This window comes from Alosa alosa, chromosome 8, assembly GCF_017589495.1.
Source record: "Alosa alosa isolate M-15738 ecotype Scorff River chromosome 8, AALO_Geno_1.1, whole genome shotgun sequence".
NCBI lineage: Eukaryota > Metazoa > Chordata > Actinopteri > Clupeiformes > Clupeidae > Alosa > Alosa alosa.
In genome coordinates, this window is record NC_063196.1 from 24,740,056 (window position 1) to 24,756,045 (window position 15,990).

The 15,990-nt window shown below is 41.2% G+C and overlaps 1 non-coding gene across 1 annotated transcript; it reads right to left on the reverse strand.

Annotated features, from left to right (window-relative positions):
- trnar-ccg lies at positions 1-73 on the reverse strand. Its single transcript has one exon. It is a non-coding gene; the product is annotated as a tRNA-Arg (tRNA).
- Between the last annotated feature and the right edge of the window lie 15,917 nt (positions 74-15,990).

Sequence of the window (15,990 nt, forward strand, 5' to 3'; positions counted from 1 at the left end):
CGACCCAGGTGGGACTTGAACCCACAATCCCCAGCTCCGGAGGCTGATGCCTTATCCATTAGGCCACTGGGCCTGCTTATTCTTTGACAGAACAAACAAATGTAATCACTTCATGTCATACACTCAGAACACAAAGCACTTAAAGAAGCTCTATGCAACAATTTTAGCAAACATGAACTTAATCATTAGCCCGGTTAAAACCAGCCCCTTCTCAGTCGTAATTGAGAGTGGGTCTGGGGAAGGTTAGTTCACAGCCCATTTCCAAAGGGCGTTCCCAAACGGACGCCGATCAAAATGCCTCGGACACAATAGGAGAGGCCAAAATCCAATCAGAGCAACGAAAGAGACAGTGACGGAAACACACAATTTGCAACACTGTCTGGTTGTAGGGAGAAGCAGGAAGAATTAACCACTTTTTAATTAAACGTAGGCTAATTTACAAAGACATCGTGCCACACTGAAAGCTAATATTTTGTCACTAGCAATTTACATCTGCCCTCTGTCAAACACAAATGCATTTTCAGCTCTGAACAAAACCGTTCACGTTCAAACGAGCATTTTGTTTCAGACCCCGTTTACACGAGCATGTGTATTTATATAAACGAAGACATTTCCCTACGTTTGAGCCTTTCATTTAGACGCAAACGGAGAATTCGCCCCATAAAACGGTTATTCAAAAAAACTCTGGCCAAAGTGATTTTTTTGGAAAACTTTGTTTATGCGTTTGGTTGTAAACTGTGGTAAAAGGAGTTTTGGGCAGCCAACGTTACAGTATGTGACAGAAGTACACCAAATGTGCGACCAATGTTTACATTTACATGTTCTCACGTGCGACTTTTCAGGGTTCTGATTGGTTAATGTGAGCTTGAGCTTATCGTTAGACTGCCACTGTGGTTTGGTGTGCTCATGACAGCATGTATGTACACGGGTTCATGTGAACACATTTTAAAAAAAACTGTCTTGTGTAAATGCAGTTTTATTTGCAAACGTAGATGGCCAGATATTCGTTTAGGAAAATACCCTGCTTCGTGTAAACGTAGTCTCATTCGTCCTTTCTGGTTGACAGGGACATATAAAGCAGGAATGGGGGACGAGAGACTGAAACGTTCAAAGCAATTATGCCGGAATTGTTTCAAGGCAAACACTGAAGTGTAGCATTCGTGTAGCACTCCAATTCAAAAGTAGTTTTCTGTCGGCTACTTGTCCAGCTACTATAGTCCTATAAATGAACAGAATATCAAACTGTTTTCAGTAGCCTACCACTGTTGCAGATATCCCATAGGTATCCCTTACAATCATGTTTGTACAATGCTGCATATTCCAACATAAGGAAGCAGTTAAAAACTTCTAACTTCCTGTCTTAAACCAACATGATATCAGCTTCAAACAAGCGGCAGCAGCCATGGTTGATGTTTTTTTTTTAAAAACCGGCTTCTTCAACAGGGTGCGCTATCGTCATCGTGTAAAGCCCGCCTCAAGGGTTCTGATTGGTGCCTCGATCTAGGAAAATTGGAAATGGGCTAGAATGAGTTCTTGGCCAGACGGACTTTCAGAGCGAATCTCAAATTTTCCGGAAGTACGTCTGGGTTTTTCCCAGGCTACTTAATTATGCAGGTTGAGAGTCGTTCTGATAGTTCTACAACTCTTTTGGTGGGTGCTTCGCCTTTGGTGGGTTTTCTGGTCTCCCCTACACATCCGATGTAACTCAGCGGAAAGTATCCAATCGCGCCTTCGAAAATGTAGTCAGATTCTCCGAAGACTGCAAAACGGACTCCGACTTGATTTGGAACCCTTTGAACTTTTGTTTTTGTAATGTGATTTGATAGTCTCTTGAACAATGTGTTTGCTCGACCGATTGAGCCCCTCTATGTGTTTTAATGGCTAGCTCGCTAGCTAGTGGGGTTTAGCAGCAGTCCGATGTAAAAAATCGAGCCCAAATCAGAAGTATCCAATCTGCATAGGGCTTCTTTAAGGACTAGTAAATTAACCCTTAGAACCCGATTGACGCAAAGTGCGTCAAAAAACACACCCTTCTCTGTTACATTGCTCCGGAACTGTTTATCGTAGCGAGATGAAACCTTTATTGTGTGACAGAGCAGAAGTGGGGCTTTCCAACGAGATGTGCACCCATTACTCTCGTTTGAATTACTTGCGAACCCGTGATCGCATAGATATGGCAAGCATAGCAGATGAAAGAGGAGACACAAGGCTATCCATTGGTACCATGTATATCGATCCTTCTGGCTTATGAAAACAGATGAAGTGACTGCAAAATAATAAATGTCATGTACACAAACCAACGCTGCACACCCATTTGAATTACTCTCGGACCCATGATCGGATAGATATGCCACGCATGTCAGATGAAAGAGGAGACTATCAGAGCTATCATTTGATACCAAGTACATCCTTCTGGGTTATAAAACAGACGAAGTGACAGCAAAATAATAACTTCATATAGCTGGACTTACCCCACGTTTTTGTCTGTTTTTGTGGCAAAGCATGTTTATAATCCAACGCTATCGTGTGTTTCTCTATGGCAAAGCATGTTCATAATCCGGTTTTGAGATCCTAGCAAATTCCTGCATGGCATCCAATTCCAGGCTCACATTGCATCCCAATTTGTTCTTTTTTGCCTTTACTTTGTTCATGGCAATGCAGTAAAAAGTTGAGAATCATGAGTGCATACACCGTAGGCACGCAGGCTAACACGCACCCTTGAGTCAAGTCAGGCCAGATCAGTTTGTGTCACAGATAGTGTTGCACGGTGTATCGATACTAAAAAGGTATCACGATGCCTTCACGCAAAAAATGGTACGATTTCCGACGTTTTTAGAATCGATACTTTATTAAAATTAACGTTCTGTGTCTGCGTGAACTGCTGCTCTCATTGCTCCTTGCATGCATCTAGGCAAGTGGGCGTGTCAAGCAGGCAGCTCTGAGTGAGTGAGTGCGCAGCCAACGTCAACATACAGTAGTTCTTTGCCGACCGTCCTCGGCCTTGTGGATAAAACAAAAGGTGAAGTGATATCTGCAACTATTTCGGATACATCGCGAATAGTGAAGGCAAGCCATCAGGTACACAGAGGCCCGTTTGTGAAATATGTTTCAAAGTCATTTAAAAGCAGTAGGCTACGCATGGAACTTGGCTAAACACCTCGCAGACATATCCCAACATTTTTGTTCAAAGAACGGCAGGTAAACAAATATGCTATAGAAAACACGACTACATGGTTAGTGCCAAGTTCTTCTCTTCTGTTTTAGTCTAGCCTAAGTGAAACGAGTAAGGTTCTCTGGGATAAAGCGAACCTTCCTTCATCAATGAATTTTGACGAGACATAACGAGCTGTAATCATTTTGACGAGACATAACGAGCTGTAATCATCATTGCGTGATGAAAGCGCAATGTTCACGCCAGAATAACATTACCATAACTTGTAAACAATCTATTTCATGTTCGGTCAGTACTACTGGTAATATTTGTCATGGCATGTAGACTGCAATTTGTTCAATAAGGATTGTCCAGATGTAGGATAGGCTACCCGAAATGCGCTAATTAAAGCCCACAGCATATAATACCACCAAAGCGTGTTGAGTCCTAATAATAATAGCGGCTTATTGTTACGTTGTAGCAAATCATGTTATCAAAGAAATAGACGTAGGCTAATGTAGGAATGCACACAGACATATTGCTACAGGTAATGGTGTAGGCCTATCTGACAAAGACCTGAGTGGTTGGAACGTTGTACTTGTACACTGGGCGCAAAGAAGACTATCCTCACATTTTTCCCTTTGCAACTGTCAAAGAAATCCCATGAACACGGGAAGGCCTTAGGCCCCTCTGCATAGCATTCAGTGATTTGCATGCAATAATTTCAACACTGACCTTGATCTAGCCTAGTTTGGCTATTTAAAGCTACTTTATTGGCAAAACACAACACAATGTAAATGAACTATAACAAAAAATAAAGGACTTAATCACACAAAGTAGGCCTACTATTTTACTGACTAAAAATAATAATTATGTAGGAAGTTTAGAACCCAGAATTGACCTGCACACTACAAAAGTGCACCAAATTCAACACAAATGACTCAATACACTTGGAGGAGGTATGAGTCCTTTCTTTTCCAGATATCTTAGGATTTCGCCGTAGTATCGTTTCAGTATCGAGCATCGTGATATTTATGGAAGGTATCGTATCGAAGTCATAATTTTGGTATCGTGACACTATAACACAGATATGGAGCGCAGAAAGGTCATTTTTCATCACTAAATAAAAAATGGCATTTATTTCCGTAAAACACACAACACATATTTCTGTAAATTGCTCAGCCCCAGAGTATCCCTCCAACATGGCAATTGTATTGCCCGATTCAGGACAGTCTGCCCTACACACACATGAAATGCATGTAGAGCTATGAGCTTGCTGTGGTGAGTTACATATACACTTTTTATATTTACATTTTTGAAAATCTAAATAAAATCAATACTAGTACTACATAATAATATACATGAAATAATGGCAGAACTGGATAGCCTAGACTCTGCTGAAAAAAACAAAAAACAATATATAATATGTGTGTGTGGCACTTACAATGACCAGAATAAATCCTTATGAATAAAGGTAGTGAAAATGCCCTAAAAACAGCTTAGGGTTCTAAAGGTTAATTACACCACTGTTATCTGCAGAATGCAGACAGACAGCACAAGAATTAATAGACCTATAAAATTTCCCTACAAATAAAGCCCCAACGTTGCCATCTTTGACCATATAAGGAGATCCGGATCTCCTTATTGACTCCTTCACGGTTCACGTCAGAAGAAAAATGTGTGCACTAGGGCTGGGACAACGCATCGACGTCAACGCAAAACGTGCTGCTAAATATTTTTAATTTTACACCTTCAGTGTTTCCCATATGTTGACTAATCTGCGGCTGGGTGCCGAAATCGAATCCGGCCACCACACATTGATGTTCTATGTTGTACTATTTAAAGGGACACCAGGCAACGTTTTCGTGTTAATTAATCATCTTCGTAAGTCGGTATATGGTTAAATGACTCATTACAGGCCGAATGAAGACTCTCTCGCCCGCCCCTATTGCCTGTAGGCAGAATATCCCGCTTGCAAGTTCAGTGTATCGCATTCCGCGAATCGGCAGCAGGATCAGTTTACAGCACAGAGGCAGGCTAACGAAAACGCTAGCGTTTGTTGCAAACGTGTGTATAATGGCAGAGCCAGCGAAGAAGCAGCGAAAACCCTTGACGGAAGATGCAAAGAAAAGGAAAAGAGCTTCAGACCGAGCGAGGGGGAGTTTTGTAGAGAAAAAGCATCAGGCTTGCCTGGTGTCCCTTTAAATGAAAGATAAGATAAAATAATTTCATTGAGCTGCACTTTTTACTCACACAGCCTTTCCTTGCCCCGCCCGCTCTCTCTTGTAACGAGCCCGCTGCTCCTCCTCTGCATGAGCATTTAACAAAATATTCACGATTGTTGAAGGATTGTTGTTGCCACATAGAAGCACTCCATAGAACACGGCAGGCTAAATTGCTATTAAATCCGCTTAGCATCGTGACCATGCAGCGTAAATTTGTTCAAAACTGCTGCATTACAGTTAAAGTAAACTCTGCTAAGGTCTCATCACAGCATAGTACATTGAGGAGACTAAACTAAGTTAAGTTATGCAATCAAGCAGTATATCAAAGCTAACGTTAGAATACTGTCTGGATGTCAAGTTTAGCATGCTAGGCCTATACACAAATCCGGCGAAACACGGAAGTAAAGCAGTGCCGCCATTACTGCGTTGCCTTGCTGCTAAGGAAGTAGCGAAGTAATGTGTTGATCCCATAGGCGGCTGTAGCAGACGTTAGCTGTAAATGTGAAATCTTCTTTTTCTTAATTTTTATTTAGTACGTATGCTGTTCAGTGATGCCGGGAAAAGCGTGTTGTGTGGTCGGCTGTTTTAACAACAGTAGGAATATACAGACCTAGAATTAAACCGTTTGTGAAATTCACAAACCTTTGTTGCACATTGAGTGCCTATGTTTACAGGCTTACGGATTACACAGAGTTCCTTGTCGAGTTGAGGACCAAGATGTGCGTTAAAAGTGGATGAAATACATACGATTAATAAAATAATCCTGAATACCTGTAAGAACATGTATTTTACTGCTACAAGTGGTCGTGGCTAATAGTTATTTGCAACTTCTGAAGCTTGTGAACATATTAGCAACACAGCTACTAATGATAGAATTCAGTTTATTGTTGTCATTAATTAATACACGTCTTAATACATTATGTTGTCAATAAATTACCTTAATCGGTAAGTTTTGGCCACTGCCTGACATCATCTACCCAATGTTCCCTTTCAGCTGACATTTTTTCATGAGCAGGATCTCCTATTTGATATTCTCTGACAGGATGCTTTCATTGAAAAGCCATTAGAAGGCACCGGCTTAGTGTCACACAGTCACACTCCACAGGCACGCAGTAATGGCGGCAGGCAAGATGGCAGCGCCCATAAAGTTCGCGGCGGATTGGTGTATATACACTACTGAACTTGATTGAATTCTACCTCTGACTAAGAATGCATTACTTTGCACTTGTATAGTCTTTTATTTTGGAATCTTAAGAGCAATTGCAACATACATATTGCAATGTTAAAGAATTCATGTTTTTTCATTCAGATATGTAAATCAACATGTATAAGTTGCTATTAGTCAATTAATGGGGAGATAATCAAATCGAAATCAAATCAGAGTGAAAAAATGAATCGTTAGATTAATCAATGCATCGAAAAAATAATCGCTAGATTAATTGTTTAAAAAATAATAGTTTATCCCAGCCCTAGTGTGCACATATCGGAGTCGGAAAGGTTTCCATTGCATTGAATTGTGAGTGTGTGAATTGACGGAAACATCAAGAAAAATGCCTACCTGTACTACTTTTTTGCGTGTATACATCCTCTGACAGGTTAATGCACCTGAGCAGATGCTCAGGCTTTTCTCATCTATCCAGTTGATAGTCACCCCAAGGTAGCTCTGATTGTTTGCTGACCAAGCTTCTGTTGTGGTGCATACATAGCTCAGTGTGGATAATTTCTCAGTAAGCGTTCTCTTCATTGATGAATACTCATCGTCAAGCATCCTTCCCAATGTCCTCCTTGAAATCAAATGCCTATAGGGCAAAAGTTCTTTAAATAAATCAACAAACTCTGACTTCTGCAGTGTGAAGTGGATGTAATCCTTGAACTACGAAATTAAGGATCAACTTGACCAATTTCACAGTGTCCAGGTGTCCCGCCTCATTGATGTTAATGATACCTCAATTGGCAGGGTAAAACGTTTTCCCGTTTCTGTCTTTCCTGTGGACTTTTCTTTTGCTGTCAATGGGACAGTGCTCTTCCTCAGGAAGTTGATTTACACAGCGGCCCCATCATGACAGGGCTACGAGCTCCACCACTGAATAACAGTGATGCACTGCCTTGTGTGGCGGCGTCAAGGTGTTCCTCCTCATGTGTTGCACTCCTTTTTTTGGCCTGCACCCGTTCTTTGTCCAAGGAGGCAATTTTGTTTGGGTGCATCCTCTACAAAAAATATGTAATATTGATTAATGTGGCTGCAAGGTCGTCAGCAATTTCATTCATTGCTGCATTTGGGTCGGTGTACTTTTGCATTCATTTGTTTCCCTTTTTTGAAACAATGTCCACAGTCGAAAAAATGTGTTTAAATGGGAAACAACGGATTGAAAGTGTATGACAAGTTAACAACCATTTTTGACAAATGAAAGGAAATGAAGTAGAGCTCCCTTCAACAATTCAACTTTAAATACAATAGAACAACATTTACAGTATGTTTTTTATAACTTTGCTGCTAGACTGAGGTCGGGTCAGCATCGTTCAACAGGGCTTCTGCATTCTGAATTCTGAGAAAATAACACATTTTAAAAGACTAAATGAATGAAAAAGTAATATGATAGGCATGGATGATTTGGTATTATAATTCAAGCACACACACACACACATCTATCACCATGTTTATGTGCTGCAAGATTGATGAATAATCTATGATAATATATCTATACAGCCCATCCCTGGTTTTCATTTCCACAAAGACAATACTTTCCATCAGGACAAATAGGCCGCAGCTTGACCCATCCTTCTGTCTGTTGACAGGGAAAATTATATATGTATATATATATATATATATATATATATATATATATATATATATATATATATATATAAAACAAAACAGCGAGATGGATCATAGACCCTAATTTATCCAGATAATAAGCAACAGTGTTGCAATTAGACTCACACCTCTCAGGCCTCCTGTACAACACGTTACAGCATGAGACACCAGAGGTACAAAGAGTTTTAGGTTAAATTGCCACGAGGCCTAGCGACACTGTTCCTCATCAAAATGCACTCATAGTAAAGTGCCATAAAAAGCATCTGCTAAGAAATTTGAATATTGAATATTAACACATATGAAAACAAACACAATATCCGGCAGGATTAAACATACTGGCAGTGTGGGAAGTACTGGCGCTCCCTAGCGACACTGGGTATCGAATCCAATATATCAACTTTTCTTAGTTTCACTCTGGCAGCAACAAGGAACCAGTGTGCATGTCTGCATACCGGCAGAAGAATCCACTCAAAGTCCTTCAAACACACCTACTCACCAAAACACACTGGATTCGTTTCCCACTCCTCCATGATGACATTACAGAGCTGGTTAAGGCAGTGCTACTTACCTCTATTTTTAAAGGTGATATTCCTCTGGCGTTTGGGCCTTCCTCGCCTACTCTTGACTGGTGTAACTTTGAGAAATACCTTCATGTCATTCTCATCTCTATCATTCAGTGCAGAACAGTCCTCCAACCCTTTTGGCTCACTCTCGGTCTCTTCGGACACGGTTGTTTCTCTAGCGTCTGTCTCGGCAGCTTTGATCTCAGACAGCTGGGTTATCTCAACCAGTTCAACCTTTTTGTCAAGTTTCCAGCTTTGCAGAAGGGATTTTAAAATGCTACAAATAGCGTCGTATTGGTCACCGCCCGAACTTGCAATTAAAGAAGCAATTTCCGTAGCTACTGGTTGAATTGCATTGTATCTCGCGTTTCCAGTGAGTCCACTCTTGACTTCATTGCTCATACGTGGTAGCTTTGACAGAGTTTGAGAACTTGAGGGTTCATCTCCAAGCCCCTTGGATTGGCGATCATCCTTGCACCATCTTGGATAAAACAGTAAAGGGTGGTCCAGGGCCACGTTTTCTTGTTTGCGACAAGAAATAATGTACACACAAGGAAGATGAAAAGATACAGTGTACAAGAGCATGAGCGCATGGCTTGGTCCACCTTCTAGGTCTTCACTTTACCCAGTTTTTTTGCAGTAAACACTTTAGTCATATTTATTTTTTTCAATGTTGATTTCTGCATTTGTCGACTTGTGAAATTCCTCCGCCACTATTTTAAAGGCATTGTCTGTAAGGATTTCCGATAATTCCATGACATTCTTAACATTGCAGCGGGTGTCAGCTAGTGTTGGGAAAGTTCACTTTCTACATGAACTAGTTCAAAGTTCAGTTCACAAATTTTTAAAATTAACTGTTCATAATTCAAAATTTTGAACTAAGTTCACAGTTCCAAAAATGAACTAATTCATGTTGCTGCAAGCTATTATTGCCACAGCCCATATAGAACAGACAGCAATTATTTTATCTTAATTAAGTTTATGAAAAGCTGGGCTTTCCACTTTACTCAAAGTCTGCAGGTCTCTGACAATATACTGCACCACCACGTTGTCCAGCTGCGGCTGGGAGATGACAACAGAGCCGCTACTGTTGGTGGGATTTGGGTCGAGGATGTCTTGACTGTCTTTTGATTTTTTTTGCCCTCCGACAAAGTCAGCAAGCCGGGTAGATCTGGCATCGAGAGGGTCCAGTCTTCCCCGATCTTCCTTTGGCAGGGGTTTCCCCAGAGGCTTGCGGTTGTCCCCATGCTCCACCACCAGCTTCACCTCGAGTGCCTACAGATGACCCCTGGCCTCTCTGCTCTTTTGTGCAAATGTGTCTCCACTTTGGCATAATCATCATCCTCCTAGGACATCTACTACCTGCTGCCTTAAATACAAAGAATCCTCACGTGATAAAAAGCTAAACTCCATTACAAAAAACACGTAATATTGATCAATTCTGTACCCGTAGAAGACAGTCACACACAGCTACCTACCACCAAAACCAAGCCAGGCTTGGTCATGATAAAAAAAAAGGCAGCGCAGCTGCTAAGTCATGCCTCTTACCATGCATGTAACTTGCCTAACATGCGCTTACAGATGCTGTACGAGAAGACTAACATTGTGTCGAACACGTGTGTTGTGTTGAAGTTAATTAGCACTACAACAAGGCAACATCTCCACCTATGTTAATGTTACCTGGGTCAACATAATGAACAGCGTGGCCACTACTTCATGCCTCTTACCACGATCTATAAGACGTTACCAAATGTAGCCTTAGTTCATAACTTACATTCTGTAACGCTAACAATGAAGGCTATGTTAAATGCAAGCTGCTTTCAGACATACACGAACAGCCGGGGATCAAACTAACAGGAGTTTTTCACCCGGACACTACTTACCCACAATTATACCTGCCACCAAAACGTAGCATCACATCCACCAATGTAATAGTGTGGCCGCCATTTCCATGCCAGCTAGCATGTTAACTCTTACTAACGATGCTAACGAACACGAAAATCAGCGTACAGGCCTGCTCCACCGCGTATTTGAGCACCGCTGAAAAGTGCTGCTTGCCCAGCATCAGGTCTCCTCGCACCAACCCCATCTCCCATGCCAACCGGGAGAACGCCGCCTTCAAGGAGCCGTACACCGCCACGTCCAGTGGCTAGAGCACATGGGTGGTGTGCGCTGGCAGGCACACCACTTCTATCTGGTTGGCCCGACAGAAGTCGACCACCCCCAGAGCCACATTCCAACAACATAATCACCGCCAATTAAACAATCCTTTAGTTTTGAATTTCCCCTGGGGGTTCAATAAAGTATCTATCTACAATACATTTTATGTATTTTTATTTTTTCAGGAAAATGCCCACTGCTCTTTAATCTGATGCATTCTCTTACTGCCCTGTAACTGACCCTGGGCAATACCGCGCCAAACCAGAGGCGGCAGACTGTACGGAACATTGTGTCATACCCCCCTTCCATGTACTGTGAACCAGAACTGTGTTGCGCACCCATATTTCACAAGTGTTCTTAAATGTGGCACCTTTCTATGTTCCCTTCTTTGCAGCGCCTTGATGCACTTTGTATTTATGATAAAGTGGTCACCACCGCACTTACAATGACTTGAGGAGTTTCCATTGACTTATTCAAGGAGTAGGCAATCAGAGAAAGAACGTGGAAGTACCAAATGACTTGCTGGTAAGGCTAAATCCTAAAATAATCCTTACCACGTATTGATCAACAGATATATCCATTAACTACATAATCTACCAACATCAAACAATGTAAAATATACGTTATACGGTGTAAAATGTGTGTTTAAATCGTACCCAAAAGCGGTGTACGGAACACTGTTACTGTTTCGTGAAGTGATGTACGCTGTTACGGGACAAATTTGGCGAAATCAGAGAAAATCTTTCAAATGAGGTATACAGGAAGTCTATTGGACATCGTATCGCTAAATCATCCGATCGTAAGTGCAATACCGCGCCAAACCAGAGGCGGCAGACTGTACGGAACATTGTGGCGACTTTGCTAGTATAAAAGTGAAATAAATGTAATTCTAATATAATATAATTCACATTTAAGGATTCATACCCATTTCTAGAATGTAATGACCCTAGGGACTTCTCTTCGCCAAGCCATAGAGATGACCAATGTAACAGAGCCTCAGCTAGGTGCCAGGAGCAGTGGGACCACAGGGCAAATGGGCTGTCAGGGGTAGGAAGCCAGGGACTTGTGAGGTGCTCCTCAGGGCCATTGCAGTACCAGTGTGTCAGGGAGGTAGAGGCAAGCCAGGCAGCTCCATCCATCTGGGAGCAACCTCAGGTCTCACCAGGACAGAGGTTGAGAAATATGGCCATTTGTGGCAACGTGTGTGGATGTAAGATTTATTATGTTACACTCCAGCCTTTACTGGTTACATATGGATTTGCATAGCAAAAGTAGATAAAAAGGTGAATGGGTGAATAAATAGATACATACAGGATTTTAAAATTATTATATGACTAACTTGTGTCTTGCTTGTTTCTCTCTGAAATGGGGTTCAGCTCTTATTCATGACGTATTAGTGAAGCAGGAGATGATCATGGAGCAGCAAAGAACCATGATCAGAATGATCCAGGACCTTCATGGTGCCATCAACAATGGCAGCAATAGTAACACCACAGTGGGTAGAAACAATCTCTGAATCTGCTGGTACAGGTCTGAATGCTCTTATGACACTTGAAGTAGGTAGCCTAGAGTTATATAATTTTTTTTTTTGTAAAGGCTTCCTCGCCCGACTGACTCGTTTTGTTATGGGGAAAGAAATGCTTTAGCAAACCCCTCACCAGACCAGGGGTTATGTTACCCTTAAGGGACAGGTGACAGTGGTAAAACGTATGTCAACACTAAAATTCACCTGATTTTGCAAAAACACAGCGATATGATGTCAATTTACTTACCTCATGTAGTTCGGCTCCTGCCTCAGACTCAGACGGTGGCTATGGTGATGAAGTGGGGGGGAAACCGTGAAACTATTACTGAAGACCTGATAAATCGACTCAGATTCAGTGGAGGGAGGGTGGGGGACAGAGCATGATTGACAGGTGACAGTACAACCTAAACACCAAAGTCCAAACTAAAAGTGTTCGAATTGGTGGCGCATGGAATTGCATGAGGCTGAAATATTAAGTCTTATTCAAAATGAAAACAACAGGGAAATGTAAATGTAATGTATGACTTCAAATTAATTCAACTTCTTATTCAATTGATTTCAAGTTTAACGTAATTCAAAATTCAAATGACATGGATTAAAACTTTAAATTAGATTACATTTAATAACCGTTGATAGATTTAAATTTGATACTTGGTGATTTGACTTGCATGACATTTTACTTTAGGGTGACCAGACGTCCTCTTTTGGCCGGACATGTCCTCTTTTTGAAACCTAAAAATGTGTCCAGGCGGAATTTCAAAGTTGTCCGGGATTTTCTTATTCTAGCCTCAAACGTGTTTACAGCGAATTTGCATTGCTCTCTCTTTCATTCATATATAGCCTATCTGTCTTTCATTCACATATAGTCACGCCCTCCCCCTACAGTTCGCTTTGCATTGAGTGGAAAGTGTGTAGAGCCTGACCTTAGCTACCATCATTGGTCGATAGTAATCTCTGTAAAAATTTAATTGGTCAGTCAGTAACCTCAATAGCGCAAACGTCCTTGTTTAGCCTAGTGTAAGTTCACTGACGAATTAAAACGTACATTTCCATGTTTTTGTCTCGGTCGAGATCAACATGAAGCTGAGTGCTGACCTGCAAAGCAGGCACTTAAGCCTACTTGTCGGTCGCAAATAAAGGTGTCAACGACCTTCAGGTAGGCTACACAATGTTCAGCAAAGCATTGAACGGCAGCGAGGGGTGAGAGGTCATCAGCTAAAGTGACAAGAGTTTTTTGACCTTAACATTACGTCTCCAAAATCATTTTGATGGCACATAACCTCATAACTGGACTGTAAAAAAATATAACATGACGAACGGCACTTCTGCCATTGTCTGAGTGGCCTTCTCTAGAAGATTGCAGACCTAGCAACTTTCTAGTTTCGGGTAGGAAACTGCACTTTGGTTATCCCTTTAAACTGCCTTTAAAGGATAGCCTGCACACTGACAACAGCAGATGTCAATAATCCTCTATCTACTGTAGCCTATATTCAGGTGAATTAAATATGTTGGCATAACATGAGGGATAGATGTAGGCCTTTTTCTTTACAAAAGAAATATCTAATAATAATGGATTGAAAAGAGGTAGGCCTAATAATAGACCAGACATGATTGAATAGGTATAAGAAAATGGACAACATCCACATCAGTTCCCATCAACACAACTGTTTTCACAGGTCAGGATTATTAAACTCTAAAACAGATTGTCAAAATTATAGAGCTAGGCTACTGTAAAAGATTCAGTTTGTATTTTCAGAAACATCTTGGATCAAATTTAGAGATATGCAACATTAAAGATGGGTCGCCATCCAAATGTATCTTGCGTGTATAGAGCTCAACAGCCCTGCTTTTATTGTAATTATTGTTTTTGCACATTCAAAATAGTCTTTTGAGGCAGTGTTTTTCTGTTAGCGGGCCGGCCAATAAAGCTCATTATCATACATAGTCACCATGTCTGTTGACACATGCCCCCCGCTGAAGTTTTTTCACGAACTCAAATCTGGTCACCCTATTTTACTTTGTCATTTAATTTTATTTAATTTTTGTTACTTTGACCTTTTATAACATTTAGTCATTTATCTGATGCTTTTATTCAAAGCAAGTAGCCTGCAGTGCGATAACGACATGTTAGTGCAGCAATATAGGCTACGTATAGGATTGCTTCGCATTTGCTCCGCATATCCATCTGGGAACTTTCCATTGGAGAATGGAAAGGGGCGAAAATATTGGTTGTGTTGGTGATAGACGGGCCAAATCAACCAATCACATCAACGAAGCGTTCTTCTAATGCCATCTTTTAACATACAGTTAGGTAAGTAGCTAACGTTAACGTTTTTAAACTTACCATTTGTATGTGACATCAACCTCATCAACGACAATCCCCACCAAGTTTTCATGGTAGGCTACACTTATGAAGAAAGCATATTCCTTCTCGTTAAGTAACTAATATTCAGGGCTACCAAACATTAACTGAAATTGGCCGTAGAGTATGTCTGTATCCTTCATTCCTCCCAGCCATTGCAGAGACTCCTTAACATCTGGCGAGAGTCAGGTTAGAGACTCCTAGCTTCCCCAGGAATACTCAAATTTTCGGATAAAACTTCAGCAATAGCTATGCTCATCTCATCTGTGGAAGTCGCCATGTTGTTTAGATTGAACAGTACCTTCTTGTTGCGTCACACTTAAACCTGCCTCAAAACCAACGCTGATTGGACGTTCGTTTGGCGAACTGCTCCAAATTTTCTCTAACGGACTAGGCTACATAAAATCGGATATCTTTAGACTCAACTGTCACAAGCACAACTGATCTTAAAGGTGCTCTAAGCGATGCCACGCGTTTTTTAGGCTAAAACATTTTATGTCACTTACTGCAAACATCACCTAACCAACCGCTAGCTGTCTGTGGACAGGCCAGGCTACAAAAACAACCTGGGCAAACCTAGCCCATAAAAACATAAACTGTTCAGCAAATCACAGACGAGATGCACGTTTAAGAGAGTTTCAATTGCACGGGAGGTAAGGGGAGGAAGTAGCGATCTAGCTCTCTGTTTTGTTTGAAAGTCAACAGAAGTGACGTTACCCAGCATTGCTTAGATCACCTTTAAATTATTTTTTTCTTGCTCCTTTGAGCACAGTGGCAGAGGCATTGAGGACACCTCAATGAGAATTAAAACACAAAAAAATATTTCTTTACACTTTTACTATATCTATATATTTTAGAGAAACTGGGATTTATTGTTAGCAACATAGTACAGTGCTTCGTACCTGCAATCACCGCTCGAGAGTGGTGTAGTTGTCGCCTAGTGTTGACAACAACCCCTGAACAGGTTCAGAATCCCAGGACACACAACACAGACAGATGTTTAAGAAAATGTACAAATCTTTATTACATACAGGTCCAAAGCATTCCACCCACACAGGTTTCGAGCAAGGGTTAATAGGTCAGCATTGGTCACACAGCACAGCTAGGATCTTGGAAACAAGTGAGTAGAACCACACCATCAGCTACCATAGGTTTCAGAACCCTAGTCACATCAAGACATCAAGCAGAG